Genomic DNA, 15,372 nt, shown 5'->3' with positions numbered 1-15,372 from the left:
CAGCGGGGCTCGGGTGTTACTCACCACCCGCACTGCTGTGAAAGTTGAAGTTCGGAAGAACTGGATCCACGCAACGCACTGCAGAAGAGTGCCTCTGCCTCTCCCCTATGATTAGTGGGTGAGAGAAGGACGAGGAGACTCAGAGACAGAAATAGTCACAACGTTTGTTTCATTCAGTGACGCAAGATTACATTTCACATCTACGGAAGCAGAGAGTGACAGTATACTAAAGGGAAAGGTGGGACACTCCCCTCACTCTGCTCAGCATCAGGAACAATTATTCCCTGAGCATACTGATCCTACATCTACCAGATATAACTTGCGTTCCAGAAGGAAGGCTTCCCCTTGACTTCGCTCAGGTACCTATAGGCTGTAGGACTGTGATCTCCCGGCTAAGACAGGTGCTGGTATGTCAGACTAAGATACGCCCCTAGGGCTCTTGGCACCTGCATCCAGTGAAGCAACCACCAATCACAGACAGCCGCTACAGGTCCCTGGCTTAGTACAATGGCAGCCGTCCAATACACCCAAGTCCAGAAACGATATGTCAGTCTCCTACATGCAAGTGCTTCGTGGCCCCCATGGTGACGCTGTTTGTCTCAATCATCTTGTCTACCATCGGTTGGATGTTACTGATCTACGATCCTGTTACCCCACCAGCTCCTACCCCGACTCCTGCAGAGCACAGTATTTCACGTTACCCACCCACAAATTACCCTGCCATGCAGAACTTTTCAATAACACCTTTGTTCAGATGTTACATCATCATCAGCTGATCATAAATACTTCCAATGTTTGGGTATGTGGACTGACGCCGCATGCTATGACACAACCTGTCCCATTCTTTCCTTATCCTTTTTCCACTTCTGGGTCCTGTCTAGCATGGTGGATGTTGATGCAGGAGGCCTATACTATCAATGGTGCTGCCAATTCTGTCCTTAGAACATTACGAGATGACTTCTGGCGAAACAGGTCTGGCAATCCCAACACACCTTTTCGCCCGACCGGCTCATAAACATTGCTATTACCAACGGATGAACTTGGTAAGATGGTGGTATTTAACTCAACTTCTCGACAAACATTTACCAAATTTCGCACCAGAAGGCTACTACCTGATATATGAAACACTCTGAATGTCTTTAAGGGTTTCCTCCCATTCTGGGGCCCAATGGCAAACAGTCAGGCTATACGAGGACTGACCAGGGTCCTAGAGGCCACCATCACAGAAACAGCTGGTGCCCTCTCCAACATCACTGCAGAGCTGCAGGCAAACTGCCTTGCAACACTTCAAAATCGTATGGTCCTTGACATCATCCTCAATGATCGTGGTGGTGTGTGTAAATTGATTTGCTCCAGCTACTTTGTGTATATTCCAGATCACAGACCCACAGTATATGATGCCATCCAACATCTGCATCACCTTGCCTCTGAAATTCATCAGGATGAAGGCAACTGGTCCCTCACAGGCTGGATCTGGGGTTTTCTTTCCCAATGGGGATGGAGGGTCCTCATCTTCCTTGCCTTGGTAGTGGCTGCCCCAGTCTCCTGCTGTTTGTGCATTCAGTGCCTACCAATGCTCTGTGCAACGTGTGTTCAGGCTCTCAAGCCTCAACCTTCTAACATTCCCAACACCAATATGAAGATGATGCTCCAACAAGAAACAGATGATCTCATGAATATAGACTTTTTCTACGGAATTTCTCACTCAATGGCTAAAGGAGGGTCTGAAGAAAAGTGTCCTTTTTGTCGGCATTTATTTTGTGTCAGGACTCCATTATTTTTGCATTGCCATTTCATGTCAAACACCTCTGCACGACCCTCCTGGTCGTTTCTGCTGATGTTTGATGAAATTCTAACTGTTTCTTAAGGTGGGAAATGTGTATATAATGTCTGTATGCTGCCGAATGAAGCAGCAGTATCCTCTGTCTTGTCTCCGACGAGCTTGGGACTCTGTTGCATAGCCCGGGCTATTCGAATAAAACTTGGTTCCTCCTGTAGATGAAGGCTCCTGTGTCTCCTTTTTCTATATAAGGTGGGTATGGAAGACTTGGGCGGTTCCCCCGCCGCTGAGACCCAGTAAGTGTGTAAACATGGTTCTTCAAGATCTACCAACTGGGTCGGGCTATGGGACTTGCTTCTCAATTCTCGGGACACTTCTAGTCAGTGTGTATCTTTTATAGAATACAAACAACAATAATTATCATTAAAACACTATAACAATTATTATCACTCACTCTCAGCCACTAATCGTCAATCAACATTAAGCTCACCCCTTGTTAATTGTCTTCCTTCCTATTACTACATAGCAAGTATAATAGTGCAGTTGTTCAAAGGAAAAGTTAGGGATTGCAGTCTCTTTAATGGAAAACCCCCAGTAGCTGAGTAGTTCTCTTGTTATTAGGATTATAAATAAAACAAAATTCTCTTAAAGGAAGTCTGTAGTTCATGGCTAAGTAGCTACCTGAGGAGCCAGAGGAGGTTAGAAACCTAGTATATCTTGGAACTGGATAGTAAGAGTCCCCAAGGTTTAAATACAAACGAGGATTTACATACTTGGCTCTAAGGGCACCAGTCTAACCTCTTCTATACCAACCAGCACACATGCGTTCCCCTGACTAATAATGAACCATTACGGTTTTTATGTATGCACTAGAGGCAGCTATTCCATCCAACCACATTTTAATAATATAACCATTTTTTTTCTTCTTTCGCTTTCCTTTTGGTTATGCATATAAGTCAATAAGTAATCACTTCTTTCCATAACAGTTTATCTTTTAGCACTATGCACCAGCCTGCTTACGAGGGAAATGCAGGCAAGCACACCGGTTACAAATAGGCACGTTGCACTTTGCAGTTTTGTAGTACACGCAGTAGGAGAAATGCCCACAGGGGCAGTACTCTCCTTACTGTAGCAGCATTGGTACATGAACGTTCTATGGGTCCTTAGAACAGGATGAATGAAGCGTTAGTAATGCTTTAGGCAGAATGTACACAAATAATATGTGGAGTATTTCTAGTAGAGCAAGAATCTGGACAACCCATTACTGCTTTTATTATACCTGCATTTATGCTTTTTATGTGACAACCAACCGCTTTGCACTATGTAATTCATATGCTAACATTTGAATGTATTTAAACAGAGCAATTACATAATTTGCACATAGCTGTAAGAGTGCAGGACCAATGTTTTCATTTGCACTCTATGATTGCTTATGAGTGTACTGCAGAATGAAATTTCAGACGTGCAGTCTGTTTTCCCTTTTAGTTAAGCACTCAGCACTTTAAATTCAGGGAGGATATGACGATAAACCATGTGATCAAGGCCCTGCGAGGCCGAAACGCGTCATGGCCGCACAACACAACAAATAAAAATGTGCACTAAAAAAGAGGAGTTTGTTTCCATTTGTGGATTCAGCAACGCAAAGAATTGCTGACAAAAGGATAACTTACAATATATATATATATATATATATATATATATATATATATACATGTACATAACCTCTGCTCCCACAGAAAAAGAGCATGCACGTGAGGACTGCAGGATTAAGGCTTCTTTAATGCGTTGGGCCCCCCTCGACCCAGCAACGAGGAGAGACACTTTTTGTCTGTGACAACAGCTTTTATCAATCTGGTAAGCACCATTTTCCTCTAACTATATATCATACCACATTCATTGGAGAGAGGAGTTGGCCTAACGGCTATGGCGGTGACCTCAAATCTGAGGAACTGGGTTCGAGTCTCGGCAATGATGCCGAACATCCTGTGATTCTGGGCAAATCACTTAAACTCCCTGTGTCTAACAAAAATGAATGTGTGTCCTCATGTAGCATAACTGGTGCTATGTAAAGCACTGTGGAGTCCTATTCGAGGGAAGTTCAGACTATATAAAACTCTGCAAAAAATAAATTTAAATAGTAAAAATACCCCATGTTTCAGTATACAAAAAAATCATCAACTAATGCATGATAACACATTGCAAATTATGTGCATATGAATATAATGGCTCTGCTTGACCTCTCAAAGTTATACAATAATAATAAAGGCCCCATGCATCAATTGTCTTTTTGTTGCCAATACATGTGCAGTCCACTAAAATACGATAATCGCTTTGCACAAAAACATGAAAATATAACATTGTTTCTTTCATCTTTTTCAAACACTTTCTAATCTTCTTTCATAGAGATTAGCGCAAGCCCCCTTAGGTAGCACTATCATATGAGATATGACGCTTAATTTCAAGCATTAGGAAGACGTCAATTGGCCTTAACTATTTCCTTACTCTGCTTTATCACTTATGCTGAACATCATCTTTGTGTCACCACTCGTCAACTGTGTAAAATAATCTCCGGTTTTAAAACAAGATTAAGTCACATGTAAGGTTTTCCAAAACATGACAAAAGGGAGCACACCAAATGTGTACAAATATCAACATCAGAGCGTTTAAACAGCCACACATCTGTTAAACAGCCATGAGGGACTACTAGTCCCATAATGCCACATTGAAGCGTCATCATTATTCTAAACCCATGTATGGCACAAATTGATCATGCATAAAAAACATGCAGTACTGTTTGGCATTGCAAGGCATAAATGTCAAGGAAAATCCAATGTCTTATGTTTCTAAAATTCACTCGGGTTGACAATAAAACAACTTTTGTTCGAAATCTGTTTAGCATATTATGCGCTAACATGGCAGGTCCAAGTTAACCACGTCCTCATTTCTGTCTGGGGAAATCTGCAACTTCTTATGCAGCACAATGTAAACTAATTCAAAGGGTTGGGGGAGATCCTCACCTAAAAGGTTAATAAGCATATATGTATATGTATATATGTGAAACACTTAAATTTACATTGTAACGGCATATGTGTGGTAACATTTAGGGGTCGATTAGGATCGCGGACGGAAACGTGTTCCGTCCGCCGAGGAAGGTGGCAAGATACTCCGGACCTGCCCGCGGAAAAACCGCAATAGCGATTAGGATCAAATGTGACCGAAACGCCGACCGCGGCGGACGGAGCACAACAATCTCCGTCCGCGGCGGTCAAAGTACACCTGAGTCCGCGGCATGCGGACGGAACCTACAAAACACCGACCGCCGCGTACGCACATGACCAGGAGAACAACAACCTACCCCGCGATACCTGCGTACTGTCCGTGTCCGCAATCAGGATAACTCCGCAAGTACCCCGGTAGCCACCGCGATCCACGTCCGCGGCGGTAGCAATGCTAGGAGAAACGGTGCACCACAGCGGAAGTCCAACATCCCTACAGTCAAACCAATGGCATACATACCGACAGAATCCATCACCAAACACAGGAAAATGGACGACCACCCACCTGACACATCTAAACCAAACACAAGACACAATGACCCACCCCCAAGAACTGCATAAACCACACCTGACAACACACCCACCTATCACCTGACTGCCAATCAACATTCACACAGGGCCAACACACAGACTATAAATTAACTCCCACCCACTCCAGAAATCCTCTGCATCACAGCATAGCTGCTAGGAGGAGACAACACTTGGCCAACAGAAAACAATTTAATTCATACACATAACCCATACCCAAACACACCCTGCACACAAACACCCACCACACCATACCCAAACACCACACGCCCTGCTCCTCGCAGAAGAGGTCGCTCCCAACGCTGCTCCCTGCTGCCCATACCGCCAGACAGATAAGTGCTTCCTGCTGTGCTTGCACAACTTATTGCATTTTACCTGCGCAGATTAATTGCATTTAAACCTGATTGTAGCGCTTGACTGCTTTGCCACTTAACCTGCCCACAGATCGTAGCGCTAGACTGCCCTACCTAATTTGGGATTTGCTTTTATTTCTATCTGCTCGCGCTCGACGGCGTCGCATTGCTACACTGTAGCTTTCTAGTGCCAAGTAACTCTCCATAGCGCTTAGCTGCCAAGGTGCGCTTGCACTCGAAGCTATTCCGATTGCGGCCATTTTAATCGCACTGGTGTTGTTGTTGTTTAACCTCCCTGACCTCAGCCCCTCCCCGCTCCCGCCTCCCAGCTGACCCCCCCCTCCCACGGATACTGCTCTCCTCTCTCTTCCGCCCGAACGCTGTGACCGCCCTGCTCCTCGCAGAAGAGGTCGCTCCCAACGCTGCTCCCTGCTGCCCATACCGCCAGACAGATAAGTGCTTCCTGCTGTGCTTGCACAACTTATTGCATTTTACCTGCGCAGATTAATTGCATTTAAACCTGATTGTAGCGCTTGACTGCTTTGCCACTTAACCTGCCCACAGATCGTAGCGCTAGACTGCCCTACCTAATTTGGGATTTGCTTTTATTTCTATCTGCTCGCGCTCGACGGCGTCGCATTGCTACACTGTAGCTTTCTAGTGCCAAGTAACTCTCCATAGCGCTTAGCTGCCAAGGTGCGCTTGCACTCGAAGCTATTCCGATTGCGGCCATTTTAATCGCACTGGTGTTGTTGTTGTTTAACCTCCCTGACCTCAGCCCCTCCCCGCTCCCGCCTCCCAGCTGACCCCCCCCTCCCACGGATACTGCTCTCCTCTCTCTTCCGCCCGAACGCTGTGACCGCCCTGCTCCTCGCAGAAGAGGTCGCTCCCAACGCTGCTCCCTGCTGCCCATACCGCCAGACAGATAAGTGCTTCCTGCTGTGCTTGCACAACTTATTGCATTTTACCTGCGCAGATTAATTGCATTTAAACCTGATTGTAGCGCTTGACTGCTTTGCCACTTAACCTGCCCACAGATCGTAGCGCTAGACTGCCCTACCTAATTTGGGATTTGCTTTTATTTCTATCTGCTCGCGCTCGACGGCGTCGCATTGCTACACTGTAGCTTTCTAGTGCCAAGTAACTCTCCATAGCGCTTAGCTGCCAAGGTGCGCTTGCACTCGAAGCTATTCCGATTGCGGCCATTTTAATCGCACTGGTGTTGTTGTTGTTTAACCTCCCTGACCTCAGCCCCGCCCCGCTCCCGCCTCCCAGCTGACCCCCCCCCTCGCCCCTCCCCCTCCCAGTATCCATATATGACAGTCGCACTTGCGCGCAGCGTTCACGCGCAGCGACCGCGCCCAACCCGCGCCGAAGGTGCGCCAAAGGTAAGCCCGTCTACGCCCGTCCGCGCCTGGACCGCGCCCAGCGCCAGTCCCCCTGCCCCTCGCGCTGCCCAGCCCCCCCGCGTTACCTACGATGCAGCCACCCTCCTAGCCCTCAACCCCGGTCGCGCCCCCACCTGCGTCCAAGCCGCTCCTAGACGCACCCATGGACCGTTCTCCTGCTTCTCCTGCAAATTTAGCGGCACCAACAACCTCTCCGCTACGACCACAACACCGATTCCCGACCCCAACCACCTAGAATGCATCCTTCTCAACACCCGCTCGGTCCACAGGCACGCCATTGACCTTTGGAACCTAATAGACACCATCTCTCCAGACGTCGCCTTCCTAACGGAAACATGGATGAACGCTTCCTCCGCCCCTGACATCGCCATCGCTATCCCTGATGACTATAAGATCACACGCAAGGACCGCACCGACCATACAGGAGGTGGAATCGCTATCGTCCATAAGAAAACTATCCGCATCTCAACCAGCTCTGATGCCAACCTCGCCAACTCCGAACACCTTCACTTCCAGATCCACATCGACCCCAAGACCACACTCAGAGGCACCCTCCTCTACAGACCACCAGGACCACGCGCAAAATTCAGTGAAGACATCACGGACTTCATCACTCCACACGCACTCCCCTCCAAAGACTACATCCTTCTGGGAGACTTCAACTTCCACCTTGAAAAGATCAACGACCGCAACACCGCCACCCTCTTGGACAACCTCGCCAACCTCGGACTTAAACAACTGGTCACTTCCCCCACCCACATCGCAGGTCACACACTCGACCCAATCTTCACCTCCAGCAACCATGTCTCCTTCAGCCACACTACGGATCTCCTCTGGACCGACCACAGCTGCGTTCACTTCACCTACAACAAGCCGAAACCCATCATCCACCTCCAACCAACTCTACAAAGTAACTGGAACAAAATCACCACAGAACAGATCTCCACATCGCTCCTTCAAACCTCCCCAGCCCTCTCTTCTAACGCCAACGAAGCCGCCTCCAACCTCACCCTGTGGTTATCCAACACTGCCGACAACTTAGCACCACTGAAAAAACGTCAACACAAACTTAGCATCAAGAAGGCCTCATGGTTCAACGACGACCTCAAGAAGTCCAAGAAACTATGCCGCTCCCTTGAAAAGGCCTGGAAAAAAGACCCATCCACCAGCAACAAGGACGCCTTCAAAAGCGCCATCCGTACTCACCACCAACTGATCCGAAAAGCCAAGAAAACAGCATTCAAAGATCGACTTGACAACAACGCCCACAACAGCAAGGAACTTTTCAACATCGTCAAGGAATTCTCCAACCCCTCGGCCAACTCCAACGACATCACCCCCTCTCAAACCCTCTGCGATTCCCTAGCCTCTTTTTTCCACAACAAGATTGCTGACATCCACAACAGCTTTGACAACCAACCCGGAAGCCAACCCACCCTACCATCAGCTGACCATCTTCCCCCCATTAACACCCTTAACGCCTGGAACCCAATCTCCACTGAGGACACCATCCGCCTGATGAATTCTATCCACTCTGGATCCCCCACAGACCCATGCCCTCACCACATCTTCAACAAAGCAGACTCCGTCATAGCTCCGGACCTCCGAGACGTCATCAACTGCTCCTTCAACTCCGCCACCTTCCCGGAAAGCTGGAAACACGCTGAACTCACCGCCCTTCTGAAAAAACCAACAGCAGACCCCACCGAACTCAAAAACTACCGCCCCATCTCGCTTCTTCCATTCCCGGCCAAAGTCATCGAGAAAGCTGTCAACAACCAGCTCGCCGCCTTCCTCGAAGCCAACAAATCACTCGACTCCTCACAGTCCGGCTTCCGAGCCAAACACAGCACTGAGACCGCCCTCATCGCAGCAACAGACGACATTCGAACTCTACTGGACAATGGAGACACAGTCGCCCTCATCCTCCTCGACCTCTCTGCAGCCTTCGACACAGTCTGCCACAGCACCCTTTTACAAAGCCTCAGAAACATCGGAATCCAAGGAAAGGCACTGGAATGGATCACCTCGTTCCTCACCGGAAGAACGCAGAGAGTCCGCCTCCCACCATTCAAGTCCGAGGCCTCAGAAATCATCTGCGGGGTACCACAAGGATCCTCACCCAGCCCCACCCTCTTCAACGTATACATGAGCCCCCTCGCGGCCATCGCCCGCCAACACAACCTCAACATCATCTCTTACGCGGATGACACTCAACTGATCCTATCTCTCACCAAGGACCCCAGCACCGCCAAAACGAACCTACACGAGGGAATGAAAGAAGTCGCCGAATGGATGAAACAAAGCCGTCTGAAACTGAACTCAGACAAAACAGAAGTCCTCATCCTTGGTAAATCCCCCTCTGCATGGGACGACTCTTGGTGGCCGGAAGCCCTCGGAAAAGCACCCACCCCGACAGACCACGCACGGAACCTAGGCGTCATCCTGGACTCTTCACTCTCAATGAACAGACAAGTCAGCGCCGTATCCTCTTCATGCTTTAACATTCTTCGCATGCTCAGAAAAACATTCCGCTGGATCCCCTCCGAAACAAGGAAAACAGTCACCCACGCTCTGGTCACGAGCCGACTGGACTATGGAAACACCCTCTACGCAGGTACTACCGCAAAACTCCAGAAGAAACTACAACGAATCCAAAACGCCTCAGCCAGGCTCATATTAGACATCCCACGCAACGAACACATCTCTGGTCACCTTAAAGACCTCCACTGGCTACCCGTCAATAAGAGGATTACTTTCCGACTGCTTACCCACGCACACAAATCACTCTACGACATCGGACCAGAGTGCCTCAACTCTCGACTGTCCTTTTACACCCCCTATCGCCAACTTCGCTCTTCCAGCCAAGCCAAGCCACTGTACCTCGCATCAACAAGACCACCATGGGAGGCAGATCCTTCTCTTACCTGGCTGCCAAGACATGGAACTCACTCCCCGCTTACCTTCGCCTCACCCAAAATCACCTAGCGTTCAGAAAGCAGCTTAAAACGTGGATATTTGACAAATAATACTTCTCCCCTTCCTAAGCGCCTTGAAACCCTCTGGGTATGTAGTGCGCTATATAAATGTTATGACTTGACTTGACTTGACTCCGAAATCCACACAAACACACACCCCGAGCACCATGGCACCCAAGAAGAATCCGAAATTCACCGACACCGAGCTCAGGGTAATGGTCGATGAGATCATTCGTGTGGAACCCCACATCTTTGGATCCCTAGTGCAGCAGACGAGCATAGCTCGGAAGAACAGCCTGTGGGACTGGATCGTCACCAGGGTCAATGCCTCCGGGACCGTCCCGAGGACCAAGCATGAAATCCAGAGGCGGTGGCACGACCTTAAGACCCGGGTGAAGTCCATTAGAGCCAGGAACTTCCTCCGGGCCAACCACACAGGCGGTGGAACCCCCCCGGAGCCCCTACCATACACCGAGTGGGAGGAGAAGGTGCTGACCATCCTGCACCCTGACACCCTCGATGGACTTGCTGATGGAGAAGAGGCTGGTAAGTACCAACCAAGCACCACAAACACAACAACACGGTGTGCCTCACACAACTCTGAAGACACATCTCACATACCCCAGCCCTGCATGCAGTCCACATACTCACCAACCTCTAAACCACTCCTACAGGCCCCCATGTCCATAGAGAGGGTGGTGGTGGTGGGTGGGGTGTGTGAGGGGACGGAACTACAACTCCCAACAGGCCCCCATGTCCATAGAGAGGGTGGTGGTGGTGGGTGGGGTGTGTGAGGGGTCACTAGTCCTACTTCCACCAGGCCCCCATGTCCATAGAGAGGGTGGTGGTGGGTGGGTGGGGTGTGTGAGGGGACGGAACTACAACTCCCAACAGGTCCCCATGTCCATAGAGAGGGTGGTGGTGGTGGGTGGGGTGTGTGAGGGGACGGAACTACAACTCCCAACAGGCCCCCATGTCCATAGAGAGGGTGGTGGTGGTGGGTGGGGTGTGTGAGGGGTCACTAGTCCTACTTCCAACAGGCCCCCATGTCCATAGAGAGGGTGGTGGTGGGTGGGTGGGGTGTGTGAGGGGACGGAACTACAACTCCCAACAGGCCCCCATGTCCATAGAGAGGGTGGTGGTGGTGGGTGGGGTGTGTGAGGGGACGGAACTACAACTCCCAACAGGCCCCCATGTCCATAGAGAGGGTGGTGATGGTGGGTGGGGTGTGTGAGGGGTCACTAGTCCTACTTCCAACAGGCCCCCATGTCCATAGAGAGGGTAGTGGTGGTGGTGGGTGGGGTGTGTGAGGGGTCACTAGTCCTACTTCCAACAGGCCCCAATGTTCATAGAGAGGGTGGTGGTGGGTGGGTGGGGTGTGTGAGGGGTCACTAGTCCTACTTCCAACAGGCCCCCATGTCCATAGAGAGGGTGGTGGTGGGTGTGTGGGGTGGGTGAGGGGACGGAACTACAACTCCCAACAGGCCCCCATGTCTATAGAGAGGGTGGTGGTGGTGGGTGGGGTGTGTGAGGGGTCACTAGTCCTACTTCCAACAGGCCCCCATGTCCATAGAGAGGGTGGTGGTGGTGTGTGGGGTGTGTGAGGGGTCACTAGTCCTACTTCCAACAGGCCCCCATGTCCATAGAGAGGGTGGTGGTGGGTGTGTGGGGTGTGTGAGGTGTCACTAGTCCTACTTCCAACAGGCCCCCATGTCCATAGAGAGGGTGGTGGTGGTGGGTGGGGTGTGTGAGGGGACGGAACTACAACTCCCAACAGGCCCCCATGTCCATAGAGAGGGTGGTGGTGGTGGGTGGGGTGTGTGAGGGGTCACTAGTCCTACTTCCAACAGGCCCCCATGTCCATAGAGAGGGTGGTGGTGGTGGGTGGGGTGTGTGAGGGGACGGAACTACAACTCCCAACAGGCCCCCATATCCATAGAGAGGGTGGTGGTGGTGGGTGGGGTGTGTGAGGGGTCACTAGTCCTACTTCCAACAGGCCCCCATGTCCATAGAGAGGGTGGTGGTGGTGGGTGGGGTGTGTGAGGGGTCACTAGTCCTACTTCCAACAGGCCCCCATGTCCATAGAGAGGGTGGTGGTGGGTGGGTGGGGTGTGTGAGGGGTCACTAGTCCTACTTCCAACAGGCCCCCATGTCCATAGAGAGGGTGGTGGTGGGTGGGTGGGGTGTGTGATGGGACGGAACTACAACTCCCAACAGGCCCCCATGTCCATAGAGAGGGTGGTGATGGTGGGTGGGGTGTGTGAGGGGACGGAACTACAACTCCCAACAGGCCCCCATGTCCATAGAGAGAGTGGTGGTGGTGGGTGGGGTGTGTGAGGGGTCACTAGTCCTACTTCCAACAGGCCCCCATGTCCATAGAGAGGGCGGTGGTGGTGGTGGGTGGGGTGTGTGAGGGGTCACTAGTCCTACTTCCAACAGGCCCCCATGTCCATAGAGAGGGTGGTGGTGGGTGGGTGGGGTGTGTGAGGGGTCACTAGTCCTACTTCCAACAGGCCCCCATGTCCATAGAGAGGGTGGTGGTGGGTGGGTGGGGTGTGTGAGGGGACGGAACTACAACTCCCAACAGGCCCCCATGTCCATAGAGAGGGTGGTGGTGGTGGGTGGGGTGTGTGAGGGGTCACTAGTCCTACTTCCAACAGGCCCCCATGTCCATAGAGAGGGTGGTGTGGTGGGTGGGGTGTGTGAGGGATCACTAGTCCTACTTCGAATAGGCCCCCATGTCCATAGAGAGGGTGGTGGTGGGTGGGGTGTGTGAGGGGTCACTAGTCCTACTTCCAACAGGCCCCCATGTCCATAGAGAGGGTGGTGGTGGTGGGTGGGGTGTGTGCCAATGCCGACTGAATGTCAAACATAAATAAATGTACACGTTTAGGCAACATGACTCATCCTCACATTTTTGTTTTGCAGGGGATCCTAATCTGACTGCTGCAATTAACACCAGGCCTCCAGCATCCCCACACTCTGAACTTTCAGGGGACGATTGTCCAGCCACCTCCGGGGCAGAGGATGGTGCCGGATCAAGCAGCCAGCCAGGGACCTCTGGCACGCAGGTCACACCTGCACCAACAACAACAACGGGCTCTGGCATCACCACAACACCGGCTACTGTGACCTGCACAGCTACCTGCAGCACCACCTCCACCACCACTACTACCACCACTTCTGCCCCTGCCACCCTGCCCAACCCACCGGCCAACGCTGGGGCAGCGCCATCCCAGCCACGCAGGGAGAGAGTGAGGCAAACCACTAATGCAAGGGCAGATCCTGCAGCCAGGAGCACGGCGGAAAGAAGGCCTGATGACACTACACTCAATGCTGTGCAACAGTGTCTTGAAGCACTAGTCCGGGTGGAGGCGGGCTATGCACGTAGCCAGGCACATGCAGACCGGGCCCACCAGGACTTTGTGGACAACACAGCGATGTTGGGGGCCATCGAGAGGCCGCTTGGCCAACTCGTGGACATTTTTAGCACGAGGGCATCCGCCAACACCACCCACCACACCCCCCCTCAAACAACGGCACCGGCCACAACACCGCCACCGCCACCTGCGCCCCTGGCGGCGGATGTGGTACCGGATCAGCCTGCGCCCCCAGCTGACTCGTCCCGACACAAAGACGGAGGGGGCGTCCGAGGCAGGAAGTGGGCGAGAGCAGTGTCGGAGCTCCTGCCACACGCTCCAAGAGGAGCCGACATTGACACATTGGAGTACCTGAGCCTGCCATCCATCCTGGCAACTATCCGGTCCCACCTGGCACAGGCCTGCTGCACTAGGCACACACCACCCTATGTGGTGTCTGCACGGACATCTCATCTTCCATTACCTTGGACTGTCACTCCCCCACCCCTTCACTCCTTTGTAAATATGCACCTACACCTATGCACAATCTGTAAATAAATACCACTTACTCACTCAATGATGTGTTGCCTCCATGTTTATTCACATGATTGCATCAGAAACAGACGTAACCAGGTTCAGGGATCCAACTGGTACAGAATCATGCCGCAAGGGAGTGACCTAGGGAAACATAGAAATCGCAAACAGACATTAGGAAACATCATCACACTCATCCCAACTCACAGCAGTGCAACTTACAACAAACCACACACATCACTACACGAATGGATGACACTACACACATCATGGAGAAGTGCATGTACTCATGAATGAAGACACACACACACATGCATACATCACATAACAAAACACATAGATGATGCCCAACACAATGACACAAGAGCAGCAAACCTACACAGGGCATACACAAGCAGCACAAGAGGGGCACACTCACAATCAAGGGAAGTAGCGTTCAATGAGCTGGCGCCTCTGGTCCACACCTTCCTCCTCACCACTATCCTCATCAGTCGACATGGGTGGGTCGGGAGGGCGAGGAACTTGCTGTTCATCTGGGTCAAAGATCAGTTCAATGTTATTTCGCACAGCCAGGTTGTGGAGCATGCAGCAGGCAATCACAATCTTGCATACTTTGCCTGGTGCATAAGGCAGGGCCCCTTCAGTCTTATCCAGGCACCGAAACCTAGACTTAAGCAGGCCAAATGTTCGTTCCACCACTCGACGTGTCCTACCATGGGCATCGTTGTATCGCATTTCTCCTGCTGTGGTGGGATTGCGAATTGGACTTAGAAGCCAAGGCCTGTTTGGGTAAGCCGAGTCGCCTGTGTATGTGGAAATTAGAGAGAGAGAGAAACATCACTACCTGAACATGTGGCCACACCAAGCCACCCAGATATCACTCCTGTCACCACAGCATACTCACCAACAAGCCAGGCTTGTGCCGGACGCAGATTTGCCATCAGTTGGGGGACAATGCTGCTCCGCATGATGTGGGCGTCATGTGCAGAGCCAGGAAATCTTGCACACACATGTGAGATAATGTTGTCGGCCTGGCACACCACCTGCACGTTAAGGGAGTGGAAGTGCTTCCGATTCTGAAACACCTGCTCACGTGCCCGTGGTGGAATGATCGCAATATGCGTGCCATCAATTGAACCCACAACGTGTGGTATGCGATCCAGTGCATAAAAGTCTGCTTTGACCGCTGCCAATTCTGCCGCCTGTGGAAAATGTATGTAGTCATTCTTGTACAGCATCATGGCTGTCAGTACATCCCTAAGTACCGTGCTGAACATGGCCTGTGACATTCCCCCGGCATGTCCTATAGTGTACTGGAATGTGCCTGTTGCAAAAAAATGGAGTGCCGCCATCACCTTTTGGGTGGGTGAAATTG

The sequence above is a fragment of the Lissotriton vulgaris genome, chromosome 1_1 (genome assembly GCF_964263255.1).
Source record: "Lissotriton vulgaris chromosome 1_1, aLisVul1.2, whole genome shotgun sequence".
Classification (NCBI taxonomy): domain Eukaryota; kingdom Metazoa; phylum Chordata; class Amphibia; order Caudata; family Salamandridae; genus Lissotriton; species Lissotriton vulgaris.
Note: the sequence above shows the minus strand (reverse complement) of the source record.